The sequence below is a fragment of the Halichoerus grypus genome, chromosome 7, assembly GCF_964656455.1.
Source record: "Halichoerus grypus chromosome 7, mHalGry1.hap1.1, whole genome shotgun sequence".
Classification (NCBI taxonomy): domain Eukaryota; kingdom Metazoa; phylum Chordata; class Mammalia; order Carnivora; family Phocidae; genus Halichoerus; species Halichoerus grypus.
Genome location: NC_135718.1, coordinates 120,695,381 through 120,701,413, shown reverse-complemented (window position 1 = coordinate 120,701,413; position 6,033 = coordinate 120,695,381).

Below are 6,033 nucleotides of genomic sequence, written 5' to 3'. Positions count from 1 at the left end.
TGTTTGACACTTTCTTAAAGTAACACATATGTGTCATTGCTTGAGAACTGGTTATGAGAAATTGGAATACTTCTTGCTGCTGAATATCATAATTTTGGATCACACAGGTTTTGCAAAAACTATTACTTTTCTCCAGCCAAACTTTTTTAAACCTTAAACATTCTATTTTTATTCAACCTAGAAGAGTACATTCACTGATCTTTCTTTAATTCATGATAGTAAATGTTTTATTTAAAATTTACACTTAAAATCACATTATTTAAAATAACATTAATCTCTACTCTGTTTCAAGAATTTTGTGAAACTCTTGGTGTTGAAATAGCCATCTTTAATATCACTGTCTTCATTATTACTGTAGTCATTTTGTAAGTCGTAGAACAGCTAAAATAACAGGGAAGTTGGACTTTTAAAAACATTTTTATCTTGAAATATTCCCATAAAAATTACAAGTACTGAACCTAAACCATTTGAGAGTAAGTTGCTAACGTGATGGGCCTTATCACTCATAAAAGTTACCCCTGAATTTAGTGTGTATTGCCTATAAACAAGGACCTATTTCTGTGTAACCAAAAAAACAAATATCAAATCTAGACATTGTCATTAATACCTATTGCCATCTAATCCTCGTACCCTATTTGCCAGATGTCCCAATAATGTCCTCTGTAGCAAAAGGATACAGTTTAGAATTACATACTGCCTTTAATTGTCACATCTCTGTAGCGTCCTTTATTCTGGAAGAGTACCCCAGCTTTTCACTGGCTTTCTTGACCTTGACACTTTTGAAGATAACAGGCTGTTTATTTTTGGATAATGTTTCCCTTTGGTAGGTTTAGTTTATGCATCGTTGGCGGGAATACTGATGTACTGCTGTGTCCTCCTCACTGCATCTCCTCAGGTGGCACACACTGTCCCCTTGCCCCAACACTGATGATGCTAACTGACCACTGGTTTTTCTTTTCTTTTTGCTTAATTTATTTTTAAAGGTTTTATTTTTAAGTAATCTCTATATCCAGTGTGGGACTCGAACTCACAACCCCAGTATCAAGAGGCGCATGCTCTACCGACCGAGCCAGCCACTTGTTTAAGGCAGTGTTTTGCCAGGCTTTTCCAGTATGGAGTTCCTCTTTTCCTCTTTATTAATTTATGTCAGTATGGACTTGTAGTTTCACCTTCTATTTAGTGGGTTATAATCCATTACAATCGGTGTGGACATGTATACACACACAGCATCTAAATTTTATTTCTGGATCCATGTACTGAAAACCATGAATTCACACCACACCTCTGATTCCAGTCTGACACCACAGGATACCTTCTAGTTTTCTCCCTCTCTGTAGTTGTAACTCCTCAGATAGTGAGACATGTGGCTCCCATTATCCTCAGTGGAACAACCCATAATTGGTACAGATTTTCTTTTACTTGGACACACTTAAAATTGCTTATCACAAAAAAAGTAAAATCAGTTTTGGGGTAATCTTCCTGCTGAATATTTAAATAGGCGTTTTTATTTCTCTCTTTACTCAACGTGGAACTATTCATTCCATATACAGCTGGGTTCCTAAAGTTCCGAAAATTGAGGTGACAGTCAAGCTGGCCAAACCCATGCTACAAAGGACTTTTTATATTCATAGAGTGTCCTGTGGTTATTGGCCTGCTTGTGCTCTTGTTTACCAGAGGGCCTGTAGATGATGAGAAAAATGAGTTCACTTGCCTAGTTCAGAGATCGGAGGAAGAAGGGGACCCCCTCTTCTGTTTCCATGTTCATTACCCTGTGCATTGTAGCTGATTTCATCACTTGCATTATCACTGTTCACAAGACTCCCAGATCTCCAACTTCTCTGGATCTCTACACATGTGTGAACCTGGATTTCAAGTCCATGATGGAATCTACATTGTATTTAGCATCTCTAGTGATTTTAGTGCTGGCATATAGCCAGCCAACTGCTTCTCGCCTGTAAGAACAATGAGGATTTCAAGTGTGTGAACAAAGTACGCTTTTGTTCCTGGCTCAGCACCTGCAAAAGAAGGTAAGCCTCAGCAGTTGGCCCTGGCTCCTGAGTTGATTGCAAAAAGTTGATTCTCTGGAATGGTTTCATTAAAAGGATGCCTTAACATCAGGTCGCTCACATACACAAAATAAGGGAGAGAAGAGAGTCTATTGGACTATGGATAATAATGCCTGAGCTGGAATTACATAGTATCTTGATTATTTTTTTTAAAGATTTTATTTATTTATTTGTCAGAGAGCAAGCGAACACAAGCAGGGGCAGCAGGCAGAGGGAGAAGCAGGCTTCCTGCTGAGCAAGGAGCCCGATGTGGGACTCGATCCCAGGACCCTGGGATTATGTCCTGAGCTGAAGGCTTAACCGACTGAGCCACCCAGGTGTCCCTATCTTGATGTTTCTTAGCAAGGCTCATTTGCAGCAAGCAAGTGCCTATCTGGTGCCTATAGCAAATTGATAAAAGAGGGGCACCTGGGTGGCTCAGTCGGTTAAGTGGCTGCCTTTGGCTTGGGTCATGATCTTGGGGTACTGGGATCGAGGCCCACATAGGGCTCCCTGCTCCGTAGGGAGTCTGCTTCTCCCTCTGCCCCTCCCCCCTCCCCCACTTGTGCTCTCTCTCTCTCTCTCTCAAATAAGTAAATAAAAATCTTTAAAAAAAAAAAAGAAAATTGATAAAAGAATGATCTTAATCCTGGGAAGAGGTGGACTTATAAGGTCGGGAAAGGAACTTACCCAGAAAATAAGACTTAAAGTTTTCCTTCCCCATAGTAATAACAACTAGCTTAGCACTTTTTTTTTTTTGAGGGGAAAAAAAGCTTTGAATCATGAATGCTTCATACAGCTGGCTGCACCATGTGCAATATTCAAAAAACAAGAACTAGCTAATCATAGAGAACCAGCAGCTAAACAGCCCTCTGCTGGCTCCCAAAGGGCTTATAATTGGTGCAGATGGCCCCGGCGGGATGGGGAGTGTGTCCCTGCTGACTCCTTGCACCCCAGAGGGCCAGAGGGGGCTCATGAAGGCTCTTGGCCCTGATTGTGTCCTCGTGGGAACAAGGAGCCAGGCTACTGAGGGTGGAGGGGGAAGGCAGGTGGTGTGGGAGCCTGCTGGCTGCCTTCTGCCCAGCCTTCCCAAGGCCACATGAGCAGATCTGGGTCGCAGAGTTTAGATTTGATGAGTCGAGGGCCTCAAGATGAGAGAAGGCCTGGAGTGAGAGAACCGGAGTTGGAAGTTCTTTATAATCATCCGAAGAGCTTCACTGTGGAACCTGCAGGTGGCTGTGAGGTGCCAGCCCCTTGCTGAAGAGGAGAGGGATGGCAGTGCATCACTTCACCTTTCAGGGAGCATCCTCCAAGGGGGCGCGGCCTTCACAGCTAGCCTGCCCCTCCTTCCACCCCCGTCCTTCCAGTCTCTTCCCCAATTTCTCTGTCTTTAAAGACTTATGGTAGTGATCTTTATTATCAGTTTTCTACTCCAAACTTCTCATTTAAAACTTTTCTGGAAGCCTAGCTAAATAGAATTCTAAACAAATTTCAGTCAGTTTTTCATTAGAGTCAGTGAATTGGGAGTACATACACAGATAATCCAAAGTTGATGTAATCTTTGGAAGGCGGAAGAGAGGAGAGCTCTCTCCTTTCCTCTGGGCCCTTCCACTCCCTCCCTGGTGAACCCCACCATGTTCGGCTGACAGAGGAAAGTGTGTTTCTGTCTAAAAGCTTAACCGTTCTTCCTCCTATACCATATGCTGTAGTCAGAGTTGCAATAAAATTCTCGGCATTTTCTGTCCTGTTTCTGAAACTGAACACGTGGTTCTGTCCCCTCATCAAGTTTGCTTTGTTTCTGTTTCCCTTCTGTGAGGACTCTGCTTTCTTCAGATGTGGGGAGGAGTCGCCTCTGCTCGCCTTGCATGTATTTCAATGTAATTCCTGGGTTCCCCTTACCTCTCTGGCCACAACGCCATTATTTCTGTGGGAGGCGAGGGCACGAGAAAGAACAGAGCCCCAGGCTGGCCCTCTCAAAAGCGAGGGTCCTGTGCTCCACGAAGGAGTCAGGGCTTGTTGGCCCCACACGGAGAAACCCGCCCGCTGCTGGGACAGACAGCTGCACTCGCTTGTCCTCATGACAGCCCCTCGCATCAGGCGAGGGATGACACATTCCAGGGCTGCTCCTGGCCACGCGGGTGTGGCCTTCAGTCTTGGGCCCCTGCAGCTGGCTGTGACCAGGTGAGACCTAGCTGCGGCTGACAGAGAGGGAAGGAAGGCAGTTTGCCGCTTGGCTGACTTGGAAGCTGCCCTGAATTCCTGCCCATCTGTTCTCCCAACTGAGCCAGGGCCAACACTGTCTACCTCTTGCCAACCCAGGGAATGACATGTAGACCAGTGTCCTGCAGCCCTCGTCCTGCCTGCCCTCTGCAGTCTCCAGTGGGACTCCCTGCAGAGAGATGGCCCTGGGCCACAGCTGGTGTTTGCCCGCAGATGCTTCTGCTTTTTGCGTTCTCCATCATTTTTCAAAGCCGGCCCTGAGTGGGGTGCTGAGACTGATGTCACCACCGACCTACCGGGGCTCTGCATGGGTCCCCCTACCCCTTTTCAGCCTTTTCCTCTTCATAAAATAGGTAAGAATCCCGCTGTCCTGACAGAGGGGCATGAGAGGAAGTGGAAGAGGCTGCTGTTTGCCCTGTAGTCCCCTCCTCCTTCCTAGTAACAGGACCCTGAATTTTATTGGGGTGACTGCCCAGCTAAAACCATTTCCCAGTCCCCCTTGCAGGTGTGGCCAGGGAAACGAGCACTCACCATTGCTCGTTTGAGGAAAGCTGTTTTTTTTTTTTTTTAAGATTTTTATTTATTTGGGGTGCCTGGGTGGCTCATTTGTTAAGTGTCTGTCTTCGGTTTAGGTCATGATCCCAGGGTCCTGGGATGGAGCCCCACGTCGGGCTCCCTGCTCCACGGGAAGCCTGCTTCTCCCTCTCCCGCTCCCCCTGCTTGTGTTCGCTCTCTCACTGTGTCTTGCTCTGTCAAATAAATAAAATCTTTAAAAAAAAAGATGTTTATTTATTAGAGCATGAGCAGGGGGAGGGGCAGAGGGAGAGGGAGAAGCAGGCTCCCTGCTGAGCAGGAAAGCCCACGGAGGGGTGGGGGGGCTCGATGCCAAGACCCTGGGATCATGACCTGAGCCAAAAGCAGATGCTTAACCGACTGAGCCACCCAGGCCCCCCATGAGGAGAGCTCTTTAAGAGTGAGAGGAACACCCCTTTCCCTCTTACTCTTCCCTTTTTCCTACCTGGAACACAGAAGTGATGGCTGAAGCTCTTGAGGGTGGCATTTTGCCCCGAAGATGGTGGAGCAGAAAGAGAGTGGCCTAGTTCTCTGGTCACATTCTGGAGGTGCCATACCAGTCCTACGTGGCTTCCCTTTCCTCTTTTAGGTGAAAACCTAAATCCCTAATTTGTTTAAGCTTCTGAGGCCAGGCCTCTATTATTAGCAATTCCTAACTGATACGGAGGACAAAAATGGGATCACAGAGTCCTGAAGTCCAGAGACTTTGCCCCTTCTTTCTTCTGTTCTCTGCAGGATCCAACATAGGGGCTGTACTTGAGGGTTGATGCCTGGCCATTGATGACAGTGGGGAGTGAGCACTGACGTACCGTCCCCTGCAGTCCACACTGGATCCATAAGAAGGAGGGAGGACAAGGGTCTTCTCATACCATTTTATGGAAACTGTAGCAGAAAAATAATTGGCAAGAAAACAGACTTCAACTCTCTGAAAGCTGGTGACCACCTGCCTTTTATCTGTTCTGCTGTGTTTCAAGGTACAATTAGGTGATGAATCCGGATCCCCAGTTGGTTGGGAACTCAGAGGTCTTGTGATCCAGTCTGCCACTTGACCCGTGTGTCATCTCTCGATCTTCTCTGAGAGGCAGTCTCCAGCCTCTGTGTGAATGCTTTCAAGGAAGAGGTACTTCTCACTGTGGCTTTTCTAATCAGCTCCAATGAAAAAACACAAGAGTTTGTGAAGCTTCCAACTGTCAGT